The sequence below is a fragment of the Rhopalosiphum maidis genome, chromosome 3 (genome assembly GCF_003676215.2).
Source record: "Rhopalosiphum maidis isolate BTI-1 chromosome 3, ASM367621v3, whole genome shotgun sequence".
Lineage (NCBI taxonomy): Eukaryota > Metazoa > Arthropoda > Insecta > Hemiptera > Aphididae > Rhopalosiphum > Rhopalosiphum maidis.
Window position 1 is genome coordinate 73068413 of NC_040879.1, and position 27324 is coordinate 73095736.

At 26.5% G+C, this 27324-nt stretch overlaps 4 long non-coding RNA genes across 5 annotated transcripts; all 4 read left to right on the forward strand.

The window, feature by feature from the left end:
- Nucleotides 1-1564: 1564 nt before the first annotated feature.
- Nucleotides 1565-5517, forward strand: LOC113559074. Of its 2 annotated transcripts, none has more exons than XR_003405825.1 (4): nucleotides 1565-1624; nucleotides 1753-1851; nucleotides 2169-2307; nucleotides 5488-5517. It is a non-coding gene; the product is annotated as an uncharacterized LOC113559074 (long non-coding RNA). The 2 variants fall into 2 exon arrangements; XR_003405826.1 differs by lacking the exon at nucleotides 5488-5517 and adding an exon at nucleotides 3313-3368.
- A 5101-nt stretch (nucleotides 5518-10618) lies between these two features.
- LOC113558432 lies at nucleotides 10619-12420 on the forward strand. The gene is made up of 4 exons (XR_003405641.1): nucleotides 10619-10678; nucleotides 10807-10905; nucleotides 11223-11361; nucleotides 12365-12420. It is a non-coding gene; the product is annotated as an uncharacterized LOC113558432 (long non-coding RNA).
- A 4776-nt stretch (nucleotides 12421-17196) lies between these two features.
- LOC113558431 lies at nucleotides 17197-19022 on the forward strand. Its single transcript, XR_003405640.1, has 3 exons — nucleotides 17197-17293; nucleotides 17610-17748; nucleotides 18944-19022. It is a non-coding gene; the product is annotated as an uncharacterized LOC113558431 (long non-coding RNA).
- Nucleotides 19023-23266: 4244 nt separating this feature from the next.
- On the forward strand, nucleotides 23267-23976 carry LOC113558430. Its single transcript, XR_003405639.1, has 3 exons — nucleotides 23267-23326; nucleotides 23454-23552; nucleotides 23872-23976. It is a non-coding gene; the product is annotated as an uncharacterized LOC113558430 (long non-coding RNA).
- Nucleotides 23977-27324: the final 3348 nt, after the last annotated feature.

Here is a 27324-nt window from a genome sequence, read left to right on the forward strand (position 1 = left end):
AAAACCGAAGGAATCGGACGTTTTGTTGCGAAGTTACGATTATATTTTTATTTTTGGCACTTAGATTTTACGTATTTTTCGAATTTTTTGAATTTGAGTTTTTGTTTAATCTTTTCGAATTTGAGTGCTGACTCATAAATGCTACGACGAGTTTGAAATGTTAATAAAGGTTAAAAAATCGAATGGCTTGTTTTTTCGTACACGCATAATTTTCTGTATGGTACCTATACCACCGTATAACGATTTAACGAAGTATCTTTTTGAACTTTGTTTTTTTACACGTTTTATGTTTGTTAAGGTTTCAACGTTTAGCAATTACGCCAACAGCATAAAAAATAGTTTATTTATAAATAGTTTTTCATCAAATCATATAGAGAATACATCTATTTAATGTTTATAGTGTTTATATCCCTCGTTTAGCGTTAAGAATTTAATATGTACCTAAGCGATTTCGTTGTTTATACGAGATACGACCATCATTTTTAAAATGTACGACGCAGTCAGTAGATTACTTCTGATCACTTCAGACTCAAATCTGCTCGAATACAACATTTCATTTATTATTTATTAGTTTTAATTATATGTGTATATTTAATATGTAATATATTAGTATGCTTGGTAGTAATTTGTTTTGAATTTCACAATATAACTTCGGTAATATTTATAGGAGATAAAGATTTAAATTTTATGGACATCGAACATAAAAAATAAATTATTATGATTTATTTACATTGTTAAGTATTCAAATAATGAATCGTTATATGTATAAGATATATAACATATAAGACCGTTTACTTAAGTTCAATTAGTTAACCAGTGGACTGTACAGTCCGGAGAATATTAATGCATAATAAATGCTTACCTGCAACTATCTAAACACTTAAATAATACATACATCTATAGTTTAATGTTATTACTTTTTGACTTTTGTCTTACTAGTTACTATGTATCTATATTAAGACTCATGATATTTATACAACTGCCTGCTTAATTTACAAAGTACACAATATTATTGGAAATTTATTTCATTATATTATGCTCAGTTAATCAGTTTTGAAATTGTATTTGTATCTGAAAATATTATAATATTAAACATTTTTGAATTCGGCGGCCAGAGATAAAATCTAATAAGTTGAATATTCTAATCCGAATTGATATGATGTTTTTCATCCATGATTGTGGTTTAGTGATATAAAACATTGTTTATCTATTGATATAATCGTTTGTATTTACTGTCTGATTTATGTTTCATATCTTTTTGCAGTTTTATATTCGTATTTGTATTTAAATTTCAACTTTAAATTGTTTTCAAGTATTTTGAAATAGGAATGAAGTTTGTCTGTTAGTTTTTGTTTGATTATTTCCACTTCTGAATTATTCACTGTTGTCCACGTACTAGTTGTCATAAACAGACTTTCGATCTCTTTATGGTGTGTAGTAGTGACATTTTATCCTCCAACCATTATACATATTTAACCGACGATTTTTTTTTAGATGGCAGTACAGCAGATCACTCAAGGATTGCTAAGACATGAATTAACGTTTTAAACACTTGACAAAGTTACAACATCCTACGTTGAAAATGGACTAGACGATACTGATAACAATAATGGTTTTATGCAAAGTACGAGTAATGGGTATAGAATATAATTGTGATTCAATTAATAGTAGTGTTACTAAAAGTCATGTAACCTTGACCATTAGATTAAGTAATGATGCTTATTTACCATTATTAACTTTCATATTTTTCAGATTGCAGTGCAACAGATCACTCAACGGTTGCTGAGCATGAATTAACATTTTTAGCGCTTGGAATAGTTTCAACATCCTATGTTTAATATGGATTAAAAGGTATTAATATTAATAATGGTGTTTTGCACGGTACGTGTAATGTTAAATGAATGTAATTGATAGCAACATAATAGAAGTGTAACAAAAAGTTAGTGTTATGAAACCCTTACCATTAGATTAAGTAAATGATTCTTATTTAGCATTATTAACTACCATGTATTTGATTGATGCTGATACTTCATAAACATTATAAAACATGCTTTTATATGATAATTTTGACTCGTATTTTAAATTCATATTTTTAACTGCGTATAAAACTCTGTATTCTAATGTTGTACTCCATCAATTTCACATTTTAACTGACTACATTTTTTCAGATTGCAGTACAGCAGATCTTTCAAGCCATGATGAAACATGAATTATCGTTTTTAGCACTTGGGAAAATTTGGATATCCCATGTTGAAATTTGACTAGACAATACTGATAATAATAATAATAATAATGGTATTTTGCATGGTACGTTTAATAATAACTGTATGTAATTGATAGCAACTTAATATTAGTGACACAAAAAGTTGGTATCATGAAACCAAGACCAATAAATTAAGTGAATAATTCTTATTTAGCATTCCTAATTCCTTGTATTTCATTGATGCTGATACTTCATAAACATTATAAAACATGTTTTTATATGGTAAATTTGACGTATTTTAGAAATTCATTTTTTTAATTGCTTATAAAATATTCTATTCTCATGTTAATATATTGAAACCTTAATCACTAGATAGAGAATATGTTTCTTATTTATCATTAATTACTTTCATACATTTCATTTAAGTCAATGTTTCATAAACACTATAAAACATGTTTTTATATGTAAATTTGACATATTTTACAAATTCATTTTTTTAATTGCTTATAAAATATTCTATTCTCATGTTAATATATTGAAACCTTAATCACTAGATAGAGAATATGTTTCTTATTTATCATTAATTACTTTCATACATTTCATTTAAGTCAATGTTTCATAAACACTATAAAACATGTTTTTATATGTAAATTTGACATATTTTACAAATTCATTTTTTTAATTGCTTATAAAATATTCAATTCTCATGTTAATATATTGAAACCTTAATCACTAGATAGAGAATATGTTTCTTATTTATCATTAATTACTTTCATACATTTCATTTAAGTCAATGTTTCATAAACACTATAAAACATGTTTTTATATGTAAATTTGACATATTTTACAAATTCATTTTTTTAATTGCTTATAAAATATTCAATTCTCATGTTAATATATTGAAACCTTAATCACTAGATAGAGAATATGTTTCTTATTTAGCATTAATTACTTTCATACCTTTCATTTAAGCCAATACTTCATAAACACTATAAACATGCTTTTCATTGATAATTTCAACTCCTGTTATATATTCATATTTTAAACTGCTTATGAAACACTCAATTCTCAATTAATTTTACATATTTAACTGACTACATTTTTTTCAGATTGCAGTGCAGCAGTTAACCCAAGGCTTGCTGATACAGGAATTTGCATTCATACCACTTTGGGAAAGTATCAACATCTTATTTTGAGAATTAACTAGAAGATATTGATAATAATATTGGATTTATGCAATGTGTGTAATAGTTATTGAATTTAATTGATAGCAAATTAATACTAGTGAAACAAAAAATTAGTATCATGAAACCAAGACCAATGAATTAAGTAAATGATTCTTATTTAGCATTATTAACTTCCATGTATTTTTGTTGATGCTGATACTTCATAAACACTATAAAACATGTTTTTATATGATAATTTTAACATAAATTACAAATTCAAATTTTTTATGGCTTATGAAATACTCAATTCTCATGTTAGAATCTTGAAACCTTGACCACTAGAAAGAGAATATGTTCCTTATTTAGCATTAATTACTGTCATACATTACATATAAGCCTATACTTCATAAACACTATAAAACATGTTTTTATATGTAAATTTGGGGTATTTTACAAATTCATTTTTTTAATTGCTTATAAAATACTCAATTCTCATGTTAGAATCTTGAAACCTTGACCACTAGAAAGAGAATATGTTTCTTATTTAGCATTAATTACTTTCATACATTACATATAAGCCAATACTTCATAAACACTATAAAACATGTTTTTATATGGTAAATTTGGTGTATTTTACAAATTCAAATTTCTTATGGTTTATGAAACACTCAATTCTCAATTAATTGACATGAAACCAACACCATTGAATTAAGTAAATGATTCTTATTTAACTTTATTAACTTCCATGTATTTCATTGATGCTGATACTTCATAAACACTATAAACATGCTTTTAAATGATAATTTTGACTCGTGTTTTAAATTCATATTTTAAACTGCTTATGAAACACTCATTTCTCAATTAATTCTCCACCAATCTTACAAATTTAACTGACTACATTTTTTTCAGATTGCAGTGCAGCATTTCACCCAAGGCTTGCTGAGACAGAAATTTGCATTCATACCACTTTGGGAAAGTATCAACATCTTATTTTGAAAATAAACTAGAAGATACTGATAATAATATTGGATTTATGCAATGTGTGTGTAATGGTTATTGAATATAATTGATAATAAATTATTAGTTGTGAAACAATTGTTATTTGTTATATATATGAATAAAAGATTAGTAAACACTTTTAGCTTGTAATTTTTATTCTTCTTATTTACCTATGCTATAAAAATCTTTTATTTAGACTATATATAAATGATAATTTTGACAAAAATTACAAATTCACATTTTCAACTGTTTATAGAAGAATTAATCATTAAGTCGATATTAACACCAACAGAGGGCGGGAGGTTCCCCATACCATGGTCGACGGCTGACCTGCCACAGGAAGAATCTAGTTGGTTGTGAGCCGTTCACCGTTCCACTGCTCTCCGAAGTTGGGCGGTATATTTATTAGGCTTTTGACCGAATGTCTTGTACATTTACGAAAGAATATTTATAATATCAACGAATTGTTCATATTTTACGGCCGAAGTTAACACAAGTCAGTGTCCTGATCCTCGACCAATGCATTAAGAAAATGATTTAAATTTATCATTGAAAAATTATCATCAAATTCATATGGAAAAGGGGTATTTTTCAGTTATTGTACAAGTATATTCTTTTTTAAAAGTACAAAACATTCTGTTAATTTGTACAATCTTTTATGGCCTATCATAATTATTATTTGTTATCATCTGTTTATGCTTAAATTTCGTATCTTTTTACAGTTTTACATTCGTACTTGTGTTAAAGTTTCAACTGTAAATAGTTTTCAATTATTTTGTATTAAAAATGAAGGTTGTCTGTTAGTTTTTGTTTTGATTGTTTCAATTTCTAAATTATCCAGTGTTGTCCACGCACTAGTTGTTATAGAATTATTTTCGTTCTCCTTATGGTGTGTAGTACTGACAATTGGATTAAGTAAATGATTCTTTTTTAGCATTATTAACTTTCATGTATTTCATTGATGCTGATACTTCATAAACACTATAAACATGCTTTTATATGATAATTTTGACTCGTGTTATAAATTCATATTTTTAACTGCTTATGAAACATTCAATTCTCAATTAATTCTCCACTAATTTTACATATTTAACTGACTACATTTTTTTCAGATTGCAGTGCAGCAGTTCACCCAAGGCTTGCTGAGACAGGAATTTGCTTTCATACCACTTTGGGAAAGAATCAACATCTTATTTTGAAAATAAACTAGAAGATATTGATAATAATATTGGATTTATGCAATGTGTGTGTAATGGTTATTGAATTTAATTGATAGCAAATTAATACTAGTGAAACAAAAAATTAGTATCATGAAACCAAGACCAATGAATTAAGTAAATTATTCTTATTTAGCATTATTAACTTCCATGTATTTATGTTGATGCTGATATTTCATAAACACTATAAAACATGTTTTTGTATGATAATTTTAACGTAAATTACAAATTCAAATTTTTTATGGCTTATGAAATACTCAATTATCATGTTAATATATTGAAACCTTAATCACTAGATAGAGAATATGTTTCTTATTTAGCATTAATTACTTTCATACATTTAATTTAAGTCAACGTTTCATAAACACTATAAAACATGTTTTTATATGTAAATTTGACGTATTTTACAAATTCATTTTTTTAATTGCTTATAAATTACTCAATTCTCCTGTAAGTATCTTGAAACCTTGACCACTAGAAAGAAAAAATCGATCTGATTTAGCATTAATTACTTTCATACATTATATTTAAGCCAATGTTTCATTAACTCTATAAAACATGCTTTTATATAATAATTTTTACTCGTATTTTAAATTCATATTTCTAACAGCGTATAAAACTCTGTATTCTAATGTTGTTCTCCACCAATTTCACATTTTAAGTGACTACATTTTTTCTGATTGCAGTATAGCAGATCTTTCAAGGCTTGCTGAAACCTGAATTAACATTTTTACCACTTTGAAAAGTTTCAACATCCTACATTTATAATGGACTAGAAGATTCCGATAAATCTAATAATTTTATGCAATTCACTTTTATTATTTTATGGTTAAATTCATTTTATTAGAAATAAAATGCATTTTAAAGGCCAATAAATGTATAAAATGTTATAATATATTCTAAAATTTTTATATGCCCACAAATATTTTTCAATTATAAATCATTAGTCATCTTTGTTTATATATTTGATTTCAATCAAATTTGAACTTGAATTGTGTATAAAAAATAATTATCTTTTTATATATCTAGATTTTATGATTTTAATCTTATGAACTACAACTACGTATAAAAAATCATGTGTAACATTTTCATAACTTAAAAATACAGGACAGACAACTTTTAACAAGAAAAGAGTTAGTGTTTTTTTTTGTGATTTTGATAAATATCAATATAAAGGTTTTTAATACCTACTTATAAAAATAATTTATGACTTATGAGTAAAGTTTTATGGACATTTGTGATCTTTTTTTTTGTTTATATTTTCAAAAATATTAGTGATCATAATATATTCATATGCTTAATTAATATAGCCAGTTTGTCGGATTTTTTTTTTGTCAATAGAAGCAGTCTATATAGGCAAATTTTATACAATTTAATTATTTTTGAAATATAGAATATTGGTAGATTCTTCTAATATTCTATCTCTATGATATAATTTATTTTATTAATTATTTTATCTTACAGTACACCTCAAATAGTGAAATTGAGCGCATTATGTATTTTATTATATTGTCATGCAGACTTGAAGGTTTTTTGTATAGGCAACCCTACTGCACTTTCAAATTGTTCAATATTATTCCTCACAAACCATTGCATATTATATAAAAATTATCTACTCATTTATGACTTTGTTACAGTGTAACTGTCCAAATTCTAAATTGTTCATAAATTTTTGTGTTAAAACTCAATTTATTATTAGTTATTACGTTATCCAAAACTCCAAAACTAAATCCTTTAATACTGGCCCATTTAGATAAAATGTTCAAAGACCGACACAAATTCGTCCCTAGATGCGTCTTCCAATTAGTAAAAGTTTTTCAACTCAATTATTTAGACGGTAAATGGTGATTTAAATGTGCAGTTTAAAAAAAAAAATTGGCAGGAAATTTGGTTTTAGCAATTTCTTAATTTTAAAATTGAAATTCAAAATTCTTTAGAACAGAAATTTGATCTGGAGGTGTCAATGCGTTGAGCCTCGAAGATTTCGAAACGAAACAACCAATATTAAAAATGTTAGTATTTCAATTTGAATCTCAAAATCTATAGATGAATATCATAACAACAGATTATATCATGTGTTGAAATAACGAGTTGTAAAATGCAAAGTTTTAGAAAAGTTATGTTATACAATATAAAACTTTTTTAAATATTTATTTTATTTACTTACTGCAAGTTTGCATATATAATTATGTGTTTCAGTAATAAAAGTTTAACATCACCCTAAACGGTATGATAATACTGAACCTTCTACATTTAAATTACCAAAAGCAACAAAAAAACTATGAAAAATTACGACTTGGTACAATTTGTACGAAACATATTCACAAATTGCAAACGTCAAAGTCATATAATATTCTATGTAAATAAAACAACTATATTACTTATTATACGTAGGTACAAGTTACAAAAGGTAGACTTTAAACATCTTTGCAATAGCGTAAATATACTTAATTTCGCAGTGTGTTTCATCATTATCTATGAGTAGTACTATTATTATGTATAAAGTTATAAGTCACGGGAATCCCTCTTCTCCGAGACTGGATAAAAATATAATTCAAAAACTTTCATGCTAATCTCAATACATCTGATGGCGCACGGTTCTACAACCTGGGAAAAAAAAAAACGAAAAATCGGCGTTTAAAACCACGTCTACCCCAAGATCTCCTTCTATCACAATCAAGCGAAGACGAAGATCGATTTTAAATTACCACTAATAAATAAATATTAACTAACATTAGCATGTATATCACTATATCACTAACTAAAAATATTAGTAATTGTAATTTGTTATTTGTAATTGAACACGTTAGTAAACTTGTAATAGCATGATAAAATGCTGAAACATTTTAATTTTAATAAATAAATAAAAAAAAAAAAAAGTTATAAGTACTGTATATTTGCATAAATATTTGTTTCCCTCAAATATATTTTTGAAAAACCTTAGTGGTCGTTCGACGTGTTTGAAACTCAAGATTCTGGTATTTTGGATGATGCTGATCAAAAGCGGTATCTGTCGTGGACACCGTAAATGCCGCTTTTACCCCACGTTGGGGTCTTGGAATTCCTAAATTTGAATTTTTTAGTCGAGTGTTACTCGGCCGGGTTTCGATGTATGGGGCATAGTTACTTCACGGAAATTTCTGTTTAAAGTCGTTTTACATAAAGTCCTTCGGTGGTAGCAGTGTCCTATGGCTCATTGTGACCCTACCCCCATGGATATTTTAAAAAATGTTTAATATTTGTTCCACGTTTCTGAAGTTCACAAGTTCAGTTTTTCGTAGGTCTGTGATCAAAATCGGCGTCCCGTGGTGACACTGTAGAATTCATTTTTACCCCTATTTTTGGCGTCGGAAATTAGGATTTTGCAGTTTTTGGACTTTGTCGCCACGAAACAGTTAACTTTTGGGTGGTTAGAGCGATTTTTTTCTACGCCTCGTTTAGATGTTTTTGTAAAAATTCGAACGCTACCAAAACCGAAGGAATCGGACGTTTTGTTGCGAAGTTACGATTATATTTTTATTTTTGGCACTTAGATTTTACGTATTTTTCGAATTTTTTGAATTTGAGTTTTTGTTTAATCTTTTCGAAATTTGAGTGCTGACTCATAAATGCTACGACGAGTTTGAAATGTTAATAAAGGTTAAAAAATCGAATGGCTTGTTTTTTCGTACACGCATAATTTTCTGTATGGTACCTATACCACCGTATAACGATTTAACGAAGTATCTTTTTGAACTTTGTTTTTTTACACGTTTTATGTTTGTTAAGGTTTCAACGTTTAGCAATTACGCCAACAGCATAAAAAATAGTTTATTTATAAATAGTTTTTCATCAAATCATATAGAGAATACATCTATTTAATGTTTATAGTGTTTATATCCCTCGTTTAGCGTTAAGAATTTAATATGTACCTAAGCGATTTCGTTGTTTATACGAGATACGACCATCATTTTTAAAATGTACGACGCAGTCAGTAGATTACTTCTGATCACTTCAGACTCAAATCTGCTCGAATACAACATTTCATTTATTATTTATTAGTTTTAATTATATGTGTATATTTAATATGTAATATATTAGTATGCTTGGTAGTAATTTGTTTTGAATTTCACAATATAACTTCGGTAATATTTATAGGAGATAAAGATTTAAATTTTATGGACATCGAACATAAAAAATAAATTATTATGATTTATTTACATTGTTAAGTATTCAAATAATGAATCGTTATATGTATAAGATATATAACATATAAGACCGTTTACTTAAGTTCAATTAGTTAACCAGTGGACTGTACAGTCCGGAGAATATTAATGCATAATAAATGCTTACCTGCAACTATCTAAACACTTAAATAATACATACATCTATAGTTTAATGTTATTACTTTTGACTTTTGTCTTACTAGTTACTATGTATCTATATTAAGACTCATGATATTTATACAACTGCCTGCTTAATTTACAAAGTACACAATATTATTGGAAATTTATTTCATTATATTATGCTCAGTTAATCAGTTTTGAAATTGTATTTGTATCTGAAAATATTATAATATTAAACATTTTTGAATTCGGCGGCCAGAGATAAAATCTAATAAGTTGAATATTCTAATCCGAATTGATATGATGTTTTTCATCCATGATTGTGGTTTAGTGATATAAAACATTGTTTATCTATTGATATAATCGTTTGTATTTACTGTCTGATTTATGTTTCATATCTTTTTGCAGTTTTATATTCGTATTTGTATTTAAATTTCAACTTTAAATTGTTTTCAAGTATTTTGAAATAGGAATGAAGTTTGTCTGTTAGTTTTTGTTTGATTATTTCCACTTCTGAATTATTCACTGTTGTCCACGTACTAGTTGTCATAAACAGACTTTCGATCTCTTTATGGTGTGTAGTAGTGACATTTTATCCTCCAACCATTATACATATTTAACCGACGATTTTTTTTTAGATGGCAGTACAGCAGATCACTCAAGGATTGCTAAGACATGAATTAACGTTTTAAACACTTGACAAAGTTACAACATCCTACGTTGAAAATGGACTAGACGATACTGATAACAATAATGGTTTTATGCAAAGTACGAGTAATGGGTATAGAATATAATTGTGATTCAATTAATAGTAGTGTTACTAAAAGTCATGTAACCTTGACCATTAGATTAAGTAATGATGCTTATTTACCATTATTAACTTTCATATTTTTCAGATTGCAGTGCAACAGATCACTCAACGGTTGCTGAGCATGAATTAACATTTTTAGCGCTTGGAATAGTTTCAACATCCTATGTTTAATATGGATTAAAAGGTATTAATATTAATAATGGTGTTTTGCACGGTACGTGTAATGTTAAATGAATGTAATTGATAGCAACATAATAGAAGTGTAACAAAAAGTTAGTGTTATGAAACCCTTACCATTAGATTAAGTAAATGATTCTTATTTAGCATTATTAACTACCATGTATTTGATTGATGCTGATACTTCATAAACATTATAAAACATGCTTTTATATGATAATTTTGACTCGTATTTTAAATTCATATTTTTAACTGCGTATAAAACTCTGTATTCTAATGTTGTACTCCATCAATTTCACATTTTAACTGACTACATTTTTTCAGATTGCAGTACAGCAGATCTTTCAAGCCATGATGAAACATGAATTATCGTTTTTAGCACTTGGGAAAATTTGGATATCCCATGTTGAAATTTGACTAGACAATACTGATAATAATAATAATAATAATGGTATTTTGCATGGTACGTTTAATAATAACTGTATGTAATTGATAGCAACTTAATATTAGTGACACAAAAAGTTGGTATCATGAAACCAAGACCAATAAATTAAGTGAATAATTCTTATTTAGCATTCCTAATTCCTTGTATTTCATTGATGCTGATACTTCATAAACATTATAAAACATGTTTTTATATGGTAAATTTGACGTATTTTAGAAATTCATTTTTTAATTGCTTATAAAATATTCTATTCTCATGTTAATATATTGAAACCTTAATCACTAGATAGAGAATATGTTTCTTATTTATCATTAATTACTTTCATACATTTCATTTAAGTCAATGTTTCATAAACACTATAAAACATGTTTTTATATGTAAATTTGACATATTTTACAAATTCATTTTTTTAATTGCTTATAAAATATTCAATTCTCATGTTAATATATTGAAACCTTAATCACTAGATAGAGAATATGTTTCTTATTTATCATTAATTACTTTCATACATTTCATTTAAGTCAATGTTTCATAAACACTATAAAACATGTTTTTATATGTAAATTTGACATATTTTACAAATTCATTTTTTTAATTGCTTATAAAATATTCAATTCTCATGTTAATATATTGAAACCTTAATCACTAGATAGAGAATATGTTTCTTATTTATCATTAATTACTTTCATACATTTCATTTAAGTCAATGTTTCATAAACACTATAAAACATGTTTTTATATGTAAATTTGACATATTTTACAAATTCATTTTTTTAATTGCTTATAAATATTCAATTCTCATGTTAATATATTGAAACCTTAATCACTAGATAGAGAATATGTTTCTTATTTAGCATTAATTACTTTCATACCTTTCATTTAAGCCAATACTTCATAAACACTATAAACATGCTTTTCATTGATAATTTCAACTCCTGTTATATATTCATATTTTAAACTGCTTATGAAACACTCAATTCTCAATTAATTTTACATATTTAACTGACTACATTTTTTTCAGATTGCAGTGCAGCAGTTAACCCAAGGCTTGCTGATACAGGAATTTGCATTCATACCACTTTGGGAAAGTATCAACATCTTATTTTGAGAATTAACTAGAAGATATTGATATAATATTGGATTTATGCAATGTGTGTAATAGTTATTGAATTTAATTGATAGCAAATTAATACTAGTGAAACAAAAATTAGTATCATGAAACCAAGACCAATGAATTAAGTAAATGATTCTTATTTAGCATTATTAACTTCCATGTATTTTTTGTTGATGCTGATACTTCATAAACACTATAAAACATGTTTTTTATATGATAATTTTAACATAAATTACAATTCAATTTTTTATGGCTTATGAAATACTCAATTCTCATGTTAGAATCTTGAAACCTTGACCACTAGAAAGAGAATATGTTCCTTATTTAGCATTAATTACTGTCATACATTACATATAAGCCTATACTTCATAAACACTATAAAACATGTTTTTATATGTAAATATTATATTTTAAAATTCATTTTTAATTGCTTATAAAATACTTTTCATGTTATAAATCACTAGCATTTTGTTTCTTATTTAGCATTAATTACTTTCATATATTAACTTAAAATACTTCATAAAAACTATAAACATGTTTTTATATATTAAATTAATGTATTTTAATATTATAATTAAACTACTTATGAAACTCTCATTTCTCAATTATTTTCCAAACTTTACAATTTAGCTGACTACATTTTTTAAGATTGCAAGCAGTTCACCCAAGGCTTTTGAGATTTTGCATAAATACCAAAACAAAGTTTCAACACCTTATTTTGAAAATAAACTAGAAGATATGATAATAAATTGGATTTATGCACATGTGTGTGTAATGGTTTTGTTTAATTGATCAAATAATTAGTGAAACAAAAAATATTCATATCTTAATAATATAGCCATTTGTAATTTTTCTTATTTGCATTATTAACTTCCATGTATTTATAGATGCTGATACTTCATACAATTATAATTATTTTTTATATGATAATTTTAACGTAAATTACTTCAAATTTTCTATGGCTATGAAATACTCAATTTTATTAATTATTTGAACTTGACAGTACACCTCAAATAGTCAAATTGATTACATTATGTATTTTATTATATTGATCATACAGACTATAAAACATGGTTTTATATGGTAAATTTGACGTGTTTTTTCAAAATTTTCAATATTATTCCTCACGAACCATTGCATATTAGATAGAAATATTATCTATTTAGCATTAATTACTTTCATACATTTAACTGTCCAAATTCTAAATTGTTCAAAATTTTTGTATTAAAATTCAATTTATTAATTAGTTATTACTTATCCAAAACTCAAAACTAAATATTTAATACTGGCCCCTTTAGATAGAAATGTTCTTATTTAGCATTAATTACTTTCATACATTTTCATTAGTAAAAGTTTTTAACACAATTTTTATATGTAAATTTGACGTATTTACAAATTCATTTTAAAAAAAAATTTCGCATGAAATTTGGTTTTAGCAATTTCTTAGTTTTAAAATTGAAATTCAAAATTCTTTAGAACAGAAATTTGATCTGGAGGTGTCAATGCGTTGAGCCTCGAAGATTTCGAAACGAAACAACCAATATTAAAAATGTTAGTATTTCAATTTGAATCTCAAAATCTATAGATGAATATCATAACAACAGATTATATCATGTGTTGAAATAACGAGTTGTAAAATGCAAAGTTTTAGAAAAGTTATGTTATACAATATAAAACTTTTTTAAATATTTATTTTATTTACTTACTGCAAGTTTGCATATATAATTATGTGTTTCAGTAATAAAAGTTTAACATCACCCTAAACGGTATGATAATACTGAACCTTCTACATTTAAATTACCAAAAGCAACAAAAAAACTATGAAAAATTACGACTTGGTACAATTTGTACGAAATATATTCACAAATTGCAAACGTCAAAGTCATATAATATTCTATGTAAATAAAACAACTATATTACTTATTATACGTAGGTACAAGTTTACAAAAGTAGACTTTAACATCTTTGCAATAGCGTAATATACTTAATTTCGCAGTGTGTTTCATCATTATCTATGAGTAGTACTATTATTATGTATAAAGTTGTAAGTCACGGGAATCCCTCTTCTCCGAGACTGGATAAAAATATAATTCAAAAACTTTCATGCTTAATCTCAATACATCGATGGCGCACGGTTCTACCAACCTGGGAAAAAAAAAAACGAAAATCGGCGTTTAAAACCACGTCTACCCCAAGATCTCCTTCTATCAATCAAGCGAAGACGAAGATCGATTTTAAATTACCAACTAATAAATAAATATTAACTAACATTAGCATGTATATCACTATATCACTAACTAAAAATATTAGTAATTGTATTTGTTATTTGTATTGAACACGTTAGTAAACTTGTAATAGGCATGATAAAATGCTGAAACATTTTAATTTTATAAATAAATAAATAAAAAAAAAAAAGTTATAAGTACTGTATATTTGATAAATATTTGTTTCCCTCAAATATATTTTTGAAAAACCTTAGTGGTCGTTCGACGTGTTTGAAACTCAAGATTCTGGTATTTGGATGATGCTGATCAAAAGCGGTATCTGTCGTGGCACCGTAATGCCGCTTTTACCCCACATTGGGGTCTTGGAATTCCGAAATTTGAATTTTTTAGTCGAGTGTTACTCGGCCGGGTTTCGATGTATGGGGCATAGTTACTTCACGGAAATTTCTGTTTAAAGTCGTTTTACATAAAAGTCCTTCGGTGGTAGCAGTGTCCTATGGCTCATTGTGACCCTACCCCCATGGATATTTTAAAAAATGTTTAATATTTGTTCCACGTTTCTGAAGTTCACAAGTTCAGTTTTTCGTAGGTCTGTGATCAAAATCGGCGTCCCGTGGTGACACTGTAGATTCATTTTACCCCTATTTTTGGCGTCGGAAATTAGGATTTTGCAGTTTTTGGACTTTGTCGCCACGAAACAATTAATTTTTGGGTGGTTAGAGCGATTTTTTTCTACGCATCGTTTAGACGTTTTTGTAAAAATTCGAACGCTACCAAAACCAAAGGAATCGGACGTTTTGTTGCGAAGTTACGATTATATTTTTATTTTTGGCACTTAGATTTTACGTATTTTTCGAATTTTTTGAATTTGAGTTTTTGTTTAATCTTTTCGAAATTTGAGTGCTGACTCATAAATGCTACGACGAGTTTGAAAGGTTAATAAAGGTTAAAAAATCGAATGGCTTGTTTTTTCGTACACGCATAATTTTCTGTATGGTACCTATACCACCGTATAACGATTTAACGAAGTATCTTTTTGAACTTTGTTTTTTTACACGTTTTATGTTTGTTAAGGTTTCAACGTTTAGCAATTACGCCAACAGCATAAAAATAGTTTATATATAATAGTTTTTCATCAAATCATATAGAGAATACATCTATTTAATGTTTATAGTGTTTATATCCCTCGTTTAGCGTTAAGAATTAATATGTACCTAAGCGATTTCGTTGTTTATACGAGATACGACCATCATTTTTAAAATGTACGACGCAGTCAGTAGATTACTTCTGATCACTTCAGACTCAAATCTGCTCGAATACAACATTTCATTTATTATTTATTAGTTTTAATTATATGTGTATATTTAATATGCAATATATTAGCATGATTGGTAGTAATTTGTTTTGAATTTCACAATATAACTTCGGTAATATTTATAGGAGATAAAGATTTAAATTTTATGGACATCGAACATAAAAAATAAATTATTATGATTTATTTACATTGTTAAGTATTCAAATAATGAATCGTTATATGTATAAGATATATAACATATACGACCGTTAAGTTCAATTAGTTAACCAGTGGACTGTACAGTCCGGAGAATATTAATGCATAATAAATGCTTACCTGCAACTATCTAAACACTTAAATAATACATACATCTATAGTTTAATGTTATTACTTTTTGACTTTTGTCTTACTAGTTACTATGTATCTATATTAAGACTCATGATATTTATACAACTGCCTGCTTAATTTACAAAGTACAAAATTATTGGAAATTTATTTCATTATATTGCTCAGTTAATCAGTTTTGAAATTGTATTTGTTTCTGAAAATATTATAATATTAAACATTTTTGAATTCGGCGGCCAGAGATAAAATCTAATAAGTTGAATATTCTAATCCGAATTGATATGATGTTTTTCATCCATGATTGTGGTTTAGTGATATAAAACATTGTTTATCTATTGATATAATCGTTTGTATTTACTGTCTGATTTATGTTTCATATCTTTTTGCAGTTTATATTCGTATTTGTATTTAAATTTCAACTTTAAATTGTTTTCAAGTATTTTGAAATAGGAATGAAGTTTGTCTGTTAGTTTTTGTTTGATTATTTCCATTTCTGAATTATTCACCGTTGTCCACGTACTAGTTGTCATAAACAGACTTTCGATCTCTTTATGGTGTGTAGTATTGACATTTTATCCTCCAACCATTATACATATTTAACCGACAATTTTTTTTTAGATGGCAGTACAGCAGATCACTCAAGGACTGCTAAGACATGAATTAACGTTTTAAACACTTGACAAAGTTACAACATCCTACGTTGAAAATGGACTAGACGATACTGATAATAATAATGGTTTTATGCAAAGTACGAGTAATGGGTATAGAATATAATTGTGATTCAATTAATAGTAGTGTTACTAAAAGTCATGTAACCTTGACCATTAGATTAAGTAATGATGCTTATTTACCATTATTAACTTTCATATTTTTCAGATTGCAGTGCAACAGATCACTCAACGGTTGCTGAGCATGAATTAACATTTTTAGCGCTTGGAATAGTTTCAACATCCTATTAATATGGATTAGAAGGTATTAATATTAATAATGGTGTTTTGCACGGTACGTGTAATGTTAAATGAATGTAATTGATAGCAACATAATAGAAGTGTAACAAAAAGTTAATGTTATGAAACCCTTACCATTAGATTAAGTAAATGATTCTTATTTAGCATTATTATTTCCATGTATTTGATTGATGCTGATACTTCATAAACATTATAAAACATGCTTTTATATGATAATTTTGACTCGTATTTTAAATTCATATTATTAACTGCGTATAAAACTCTGTATTCTAATGTTGTACTCCATCAATTTCACATTATAACTGACTACATTTTTTCAGATTGCAGTACAGCAGATCTTTCAAGCCATGATGAAACATGAATTATCGTTTTTAGCACTTGGGAAAATTTGGACATCCCATGTTGAAATTTGACTAGACAATACTGATAATAATAATAATAATAATGGTATTTTGCATGGTACGTTTAATAATAACTGTATGTAATTGATAGCAACTTAATATTAGTGACACAAAAAGTTAGTATCATGAAACCAAGACCAATAAATTAAGTGAATAATTCTTATTTAGCATTCTTAATTCCTTGTATTCATTGATGCTGATACTTCATAAACATTATAAAACATGGTTTTATATGATAATTTTAATGAGAATTATAAATTCCTATTTTTACTTTTTATAGAAAAGTCAATTCTCAAGTTAGTATTTTGAATCATTGACCAGTAGAAAGAGAATATGTTTCTTTTTAGCATTAATTACTTTCATACATTTCATTAAGCCAATACTCATAAATACTATAAAAAAGTTTTTATATGTAAATTTGACGTATTTTACAAATTCATTTTTTTTAATTGCTTATAAAATATCAATTCTCATGTAATATATTGAAACCTTAACCACTAGATAGAGAATATGTTTCTTATTTAGCATTAATTACTTTCATACATTTCATTTAAGCCAATACTTTATAAACACTATAAAACATTTTTTATATGGTAAATTTGACGTATTTTACAAATTCATTTTTTTAATTGCTTATAAAATATTCAATTCTCATGTTAATATATTGAAACCTTAACCACTAGATAGAGAATATGTTTCTTATTTAGCATTAATTACTTTCATACATTTCATTTAAGCCAATACTTTATAAACACTATAAAAACATGTTTTTATATGGTAAATTTGAAGTATTTTACAATTCATTTTTTAATTGCTTATAAATTATAAATTCTTATGTTAATATCTTGTAACCTTAACCACTAGATAGAGAATATGTTTCTTATTTAGCATTAATTACATTCATACATTACATTTAAGCCAATGTTTCATAAACTCTATAAAACATGCTTTTATATGATAATTTTGACGTATATTACAAATTCAATTTTTTATGGTTTATGAAACACTCAATTCTCAATTTAGTATCTTGAAACCTTAACCACTATATAGAGAATATGTTTCTTATTTAGCATTAATTACTTTCATACATTTCATTTAAGCCAATACTTTATAAACACTATAAAACATGCTTTTATATGATAATTTTACTCGTATTTTAAATTCATATTTTTAACAGCGTATAAAACTCTGTATTCTAATGTTGTTCTCCACCAATTTCACATTTTAAGTGACTACATTTTTTCTGATTGCAGTATAGCAGATCTTTCAAGGCTCGCTGAAACCTGAATTAACATTTTTACCACATTGAAAAGTTTCAACATCCTACATTTATTGGACTAGAAGATTCCGATAAATCTAATAATTTATGCAATTCACTTTTATTATTTTATGGTTAAATTCATTTTTATTAGAAATAAAATGCATTTTAAAGGCCAATAAATGTATGAAATGTAATAATATATTCTAATTTTTATATGCCCACAAATATTTTTCAATTATAAATCATTAGTCATCTTTGTTTATATATTTGATTTCAATCAAATATGAACTTGAAATGTGTATAAAAAATAATTATCTTTTTATATATCTAGATTTTATGATTTTAATCTTATGAACTACAACTACGTATAAAAAATCATGTGTAACATTTTCAAAACTTAAAATACAGGACAGACAACTTTTAAGAAGAAAAGAGTTAGTGTTTTTTTTGTGATTTTGATAAATATCAAAATAAAGGTTTTTAATACCTAGTTATAAAAATAATTTATGACTTATGAGTAAAGTTTTATGGACATTTGTGATCTTATTTTTGTTTATATTTTCAAAAATATTAGTGATCATAATATATTCATATGCTTAATTAATATAGCCAGTTTGTCGGATTTTTTTTTTGTCAATAGAAGCAGTCTATATAGGCAAATTTTATACAATTTAATTATTTTTGAAATATAGAATATTGGTAGATTCTTCTAATATTCTATCTCTATGATATAATTTATTTTATAATATTTTATCTTACAGTACACCTCAAATAGTGAAATTGAGTGCATTATGTATTTTATTATATTGTCATGCAGACTTGAAGGTGTTTTGTATAGGCAACCCTACTGCACTTTCAAAATGTTCAATATTATTCCTCACGAACCATTGCATATTATATAAAAATTATCTACTCATTTATGACTTTGTTACAGTGTAACTGTCCAAATTCTAAATTGTTCATAAATTTTTGTGTTAAAACTCAATTTATTATTAGTTATTACGTTATCCAAAACTCCAAAACTAAATCCTTTAATACTGGCCCCTTTATAAAATGTTCAAAGACCGACACAAATTCGTCCCTAGATGCGTCTTCCGATTAGTAAAAGTTTTTCAACTCAATTATTTAGACGGTAAATGGTGATTTAAATGTGCAGTTTAAAAAAAAAATTGGCAGGAAATTTGGTTTTAGCAATTTCTTAGTTTTAAAATTGAAATTCAAAATTCTTTAGAACAGAAATTTGATCTGGAGGTGTCAATGCGTTGAGCCTCGAAGATTTCGAAACGAAACAACCAATATTAAAAATGTTAGTATTTCAATTTGAATCTCAAAATCTAGATGAATATCATAACAACAGATTATATCATGTGTTGAAATAACGAGTTGTAAAATGCAAAGTTTTAGAAAAGTTATGTTATACAATATAAAACTTTTTTAAATATTTATTTTATTTACTTACTGCAAGTTTGCATATATAATTATGTGTTTCAGTAATAAAAGTTTAACATCACCCTAAACGGTATGATAATACTGAACCTTCTACATTTAAATTACCAAAAGCAACAAAAAACTATGAAAAATTACGACTTGGTACAATTTGTACGAAATATATTCACAAATTGCAAACGTCAAAGTCATATAATATTCTATGTAAATAAAACAACTATATTACTTATTATACGTAGGTACAAGTTACAAAAGGTAGACTTTAAACATCTTTGCAATAGCGTAAATATACTTAATTTCGCAGTGTGTTTCATCATTATCTATGAGTAGTACTATTATTATGTATAAAGTTGTAACTCACGGGAATCCCTCTTATCCGAGACTGGATAAAATATAATTCAAAAACTTTCATGCTAATCTCAATACATCTGATGGCGCACGGTTCTACAACCTGGGAAAAAAAAAAACGAAAAATCGGCGTTTAAAACCACGTCTACCCGAAGATCTCCTTCTATCACAATCAAGCGAAGACGAAGATCGATTTTAAATTACCACTAATAAATAAATATTAACTAACATTAGCATGTATATCACTATATCACTAACTAAAAATATTAGTAATTGTAATTTGTTATTTGTAATTGAACACGTTAGTAAACTTGTAATAGCATGATAAAATGCTGAAACATTTTAATTTTAATAAATAAATAATAAAAAAAAAAGTTATAAGTACTGTATATTTGCATAAATATTTGTTTCCCTCAAATATATTTTTGAAAAACCTTAGTGGTCGTTCGACGTGTTTGAAACTCAAGATTCTGGTATTTTGGATGATGCTGATCAAAAGCGGTATCTGTCGTGGACACCGTAAATGCCGTTTTTACCCCACATTGGGGTCTTGGAATTCCGAAATTTGAATTTTTTAGTCGAGTGTTACTCGGCCGGGTTTCGATGTATGGGGCATAGTTACTTCACGGAAATTTCTGTTTAAAGTCGTTTTACATAAAGTCCTCCGGTGGTAGCAGTGTCCTATGGCTCCTTGTGCCCCTCCCCCCATGGATATTTTAAAAAATGTTTAATATTTGTTCCACGTTTCTGAAGTTCACAAGTTCAGTTTTTCGTAGGTCTGTGATCAAAATCGGCGTCCCGTGGTGACACTGTAGAATTCATTTTTACCCCTATTTTGGCGTCGGAAATTAGGATTTTGCAGTTTTTGGACTTTGTCGCCACGAAACAATTAATTTTTGGGTGGTTAGAGCGATTTTTTTCTACGCATCGTTTAGACGTTTTTGTAAAAATTCGAACGCTACCAAAACCAAAGGAATCGGACGTTTTGTTGCGAAGTTACGATTATATTTTTATTTTTGGCACTTAGATTTTACGTATTTTTCGAATTTTTTGAATTTGAGTTTTTGTTTAATCTTTTCGAAATTTGAGTGCTGACTCATAAATGCTACGACGAGTTTGAAAGGTTAATAAAGGTTAAAAAATCGAATGGCTTGTTTTTTCGTACACGCATAATTTTCTGTATGGTACCTATACCACCGTATAACGATTTAACGAAGTATCTTTTTGAACTTTGTTTTTTTACACGTTTTATGTTTGTTAAGGTTTCAACGTTTAGCAATTACGCCAACAGCATAAAAAATAGTTTATATATAAATAGTTTTTCATCAAATCATATAGAGAATACATCTATTTAATGTTTATAGTGTTTATATCCCTCGTTTAGCGTTAAGAATTTAATATGTACCTAAGCGATTTCGTTGTTTATACGAGATACGACCATCATTTTTAAAATGTACGACGCAGTCAGTAGATTACTTCTGATCACTTCAGACTCAAATCTGCTCGAATACAACATTTCATTTATTATTTATTAGTTTTAATTATATGTGTATATTTAATATGCAATATATTAGCATGATTGGTAGTAATTTGTTTTGAATTTCACAATATAACTTCGGTAATATTTATAGGAGATAAAGATTTAAATTTTATGGACATCGAATAAAAAATAAATTATTATGATTTATTTACATTGTTAAGTATTCAAATAATGAATCGTTATATGTATAAGATATATAACATATACGACCGTTAAGTTCAATTAGTTAACCAGTGGACTGTACAGTCCGGAGAATATTAATGCATAATAAATGCTTACCTGCAACTATCTAAACACTTAAATAATACATACATCTATAGTTTAATGTTATTACTTTTTGACTTTTGTCTTACTAGTTACTATGTATCTATATTAAGACTCATGATATTTATACAACTGCCTGCTTAATTTACAAAGTACAAAATATTATTGGAATTTATTTCATTATATTATGCTCAGTTAATCAGTTTTGAAATTGTATTTGTTTCTGAAAATATTATAATATTAAACATTTTTGAATTCGGGCGGCCAGAGATAAAATCTAATAAGTTGAATATTCTAATCCGAATTGATATGATGTTTTTCATCCATGATTGTGGTTTAGTGATATAAAACATTGTTTATCTATTGATATAATCGTTTGTATTTACTGTCTGATTTATGTTTCATATCTTTTTGCAGTTTTATATTCGTATTTGTATTTAAATTTCAACTTTAAATTGTTTTCAAGTATTTTGAAATAGGAATGAAGTTTGTCTGTTAGTTTTTGTTTGATTATTTCCATTTCTGAATTATTCACCGTTGTCCACGTACTAGTTGTCATAAACAGACTTTCGATCTCTTTATGGTGTGTAGTATTGACATTTTATCCTCCAACCATTATACATATTTAACCGACAATTTTTTTTTAGATGGCAGTACAGCAGATCACTCAAGGACTGCTAAGACATGAATTAACGTTTTAAACACTTGACAAAGTTACAACATCCTACGTTGAAAATGGACTAGACGATACTGATAATAATAATGGTTTTATGCAAAGTACGAGTAATGGGTATAGAATATAATTGTGATTCAATTAATAGTAGTGTTACTAAAAGTCATGTAACCTTGACCATTAGATTAAGTAATGATGCTTATTTACCATTATTAACTTTCATATTTTCAGATTGCAGTGCAACAGATCACTCAACGGTTGCTGAGCATGAATTAACATTTTTAGCGCTTGGAATAGTTTCAACATCCTATGTTTAATATGGATTAGAAGGTATTAATATTAATAATGGTGTTTTGCACGGTACGTGTAATGTTAAATGAATGTAATTGATAGCAACATAATAGAAGTGTACAAAAAATTAATGTTATGAAACCTTACCATTAGATTAAGTAAATGATTCTTATTTAGCATTATTAATTTCCATGTATTTGATTGATGCTGATACTTCATAAACATTATAAAACATGCTTTTATATGATAATTTTTGACTCGTATTTTAAATTCATATTATTAACTGCATATAAAACTCTGTATTCTAATGTTGTACTACTCCATCAATTTCACATTATAACTGACTACATTTTTTCAGATTGCAGTACAGCAGATCTTTCAAGCCATGATGAAACATGAATTATCGTTTTTAGCACTTGGGAAAATTTGGACATCCCATGTTGAAATTTGACTAGACAACTGATAAAATAATAATAATAATGGTATTTTGCATGGTACGTTTAATAATAACTGTATGTAATTGATAGCAACTTAATATTAGTGACACAAAAAGTTAGTATCATGAAACCAAGACCAATAAATTAAGTGAATAATTCTTATTTAGCATTCTTAATTCCTTGTATTTCATTGATGCTGATACTTCATAAACATTATAAAACATGGTTTTATATGATAATTTTAATGAGAATTATAAATTCCTATTTTTAACTTTTTATAGAAAAGTCAATTCTCAAGTTAGTATTTTGAATCATTGACCAGTAGAAAGAGAATATGTTCTTTTTTTTTATTTTTTAGCAATTAATTACTTTCATACATTTCATTAAACCAATACTTACTTCATATACTATAAAAATAAGAGTTTTTTATATGGTAATTTGACGTATTTTACAAATTCATTTTTTTAATTGCTTATAAAATATTCAATTCTCATGTAATATATTGAAACCTTAACCACTAGATAGAGAATATGTTTCTTATTTAGCATTAATTACTTTCATACATTTCATTTAAGCCATACTGTTATAACACTTATAAAACATGTTTTTTATATGGTAAATTTGACGTATTTTACATTCATTTTTTTATTGCTTATAAAATATTCAATTCTCATGTTAATATCTTGAAACCTTAACCACTATATAGAGAATATGTTTCTTATTTAGCATTAATTACTTTCATACATTTCATTTAAGCCAATACTTTATAAACACTATAAACATGCTTTTATATGATAATTTTTACTCGTATTTTAAATTCATTTTTTAACAGCGTATAAAACTCTGTATTCTAATGTTGTTCTCCACCAATTTCACATTTTAAGTGACTACATTTTTTCTGATTGCAGTATAGCAGATCTTTCAGGCTCGCTGAAACCTGAATTAACATTTTTACCACATTGAAAAGTTTCAACATCCTACATTTATATTGGACTAGAAGATTCCGATAAATCTAATAATTTTATGCAATTCACTTTTATTATTTTATGGTTAAATTCATTTTTATTAGAAATAAAATGCATTTTAAAGGCCAATAAATGTATGAAATGTAATAATATATTCTAAAATTTTTATATGCCCACAAATATTTTTCAATTATAAATCATTAGTCATCTTTGTTTATATATTTGATTTCAATCAAATATGAACTTGAAATGTGTATAAAAAATAATTATCTTTTATATATCTAGATTTTATGATTTTAATCTTATGAACTACAACTACGTATAAAAAATCATGTGTAACATTTTCAAAACTTAAAAATACAGGACAGACAACTTTTAAGAAGAAAAGAGTTAGTGTTTTTTTTGTGATTTTGATAAATATCAAAATAAAGGTTTTTAATACCTAGTTATAAAAATAATTTATGACTTATGAGTAAAGTTTTATGGACATTTGTGATCTTATTTTTTGTTTATATTTTCAAAAATATTAGTGATCATAATATATTCATATGCTTAATTAATATAGCCAGTTTGTCGGATTTTTTTTTTGTCAATAGAAGCAGTCTATATAGGCAAATTTTATACAATTTAATTATTTTTGAAATATAGAATATTGGTAGATTCTTCTAATATTCTATCTCTATGATATAATTTATTTTATTAATTATTTTATCTTACAGTACACCTCAAATAGTGAAATTGAGTGCATTATGTATTTTATTATATTGTCATGCAGACTTGAAGGTGTTTTGTATAGGCAACCCTACTGCACTTTCAAAATGTTCAATATTATTCCTCACGAACCATTGCATATTATATAAAAATTATCTACTCATTTATGACTTTGTTACAGTGTAACTGTCCAAATTCTAAATTGTTCATAAATTTTTGTGTTAAAACTCAATTTATTATTAGTTATTACGTTATCCAAAACTCCAAAACTAAATCCTTTAATACTGGCCCCTTTAGATAAAATGTTCAAAGACCGACACAAATTCGTCCCTAGATGCGTCTTCCGATTAGTAAAAGTTTTTCAACTCAATTATTTAGACGGTAAATGGTGATTTAAATGTGCAGTTTAAAAAAAAAATTGGCAGGAAATTTGGTTTTAGCAATTTCTTAGTTTTAAAATTGAAATTCAAAATTCTTTAGAACAGAAATTTGATCTGGAGGTGTCAATGCGTTGAGCCTCGAAGATTTCGAAACGAAACAACCAATATTAAAAATGTTAGTATTTCAATTTGAATCTCAAAATCTATAGATGAATATCATAACAACAGATTATATCATGTGTTGAAATAACGAGTTGTAAAATGCAAAGTTTTAGAAAAGTTATGTTATACAATATAAAACTTTTTTAAATATTTATTTTATTTACTTACTGCAAGTTTGCATATATAATTATGTGTTTCAGTAATAAAAGTTTAACATCACCCTAAACGGTATGATAATACTGAACCTTCTACATTTAAATTACCAAAAGCAACAAAAAAACTATGAAAAATTACGACTTGGTACAATTTGTACGAAATATATTCACAAATTGCAAACGTCAAAGTCATATAATATTCTATGTAAATAAAACAACTATATTACTTATTATACGTAGGTACAAGTTACAAAAGGTAGACTTTAAACATCTTTGCAATAGCGTAAATATACTTAATTTCGCAGTGTGTTTCATCATTATCTATGAGTAGTACTATTATTATGTATAAAGTTGTAACTCACGGGAATCCCTCTTATCCGAGACTGGATAAAAATATAATTCAAAAACTTTCATGCTAATCTCAATACATCTGATGGCGCACGGTTCTACAACCTGGGAAAAAACGAAAAATCGATCGGCGTTTAAAACCACGTCTACCCGAAGATCTCCTTCTATCACAATCAAGCGAAGACGAAGATCGATTTTAAATTACCACTAATAAATAAATATTAACTAACATTAGCATGTATATCACTATATCACTAACTAAAAATATTAGTAATTGTAATTTGTTATTTGTAATTGAACACGTTAGTAAACTTGTAATAGCATGATAAAATGCTGAAACATTTTAATTTAATAAATAAATAAATAAAAAAAAAATTTATAAGTACTGTATATTTGCATAAATATTTGTTTCCCTCAAATATATTTTTGAAAAACCTTAGTGGTCGTTCGACGTGTTTGAAACTCAAGATTCTGGTATTTTGGATGATGCTGATCAAAAGCGGTATCTGTCGTGGACACCGTAAATGCCGTTTTTACCCCACATTGGGGTCTTGGAATTCCGAAATTTGAATTTTTTAGTCGAGTGTTACTCGGCCGGGTTTCGATGTATGGGGCATAGTTACTTCACGGAAATTTCTGTTTAAAGTCGTTTT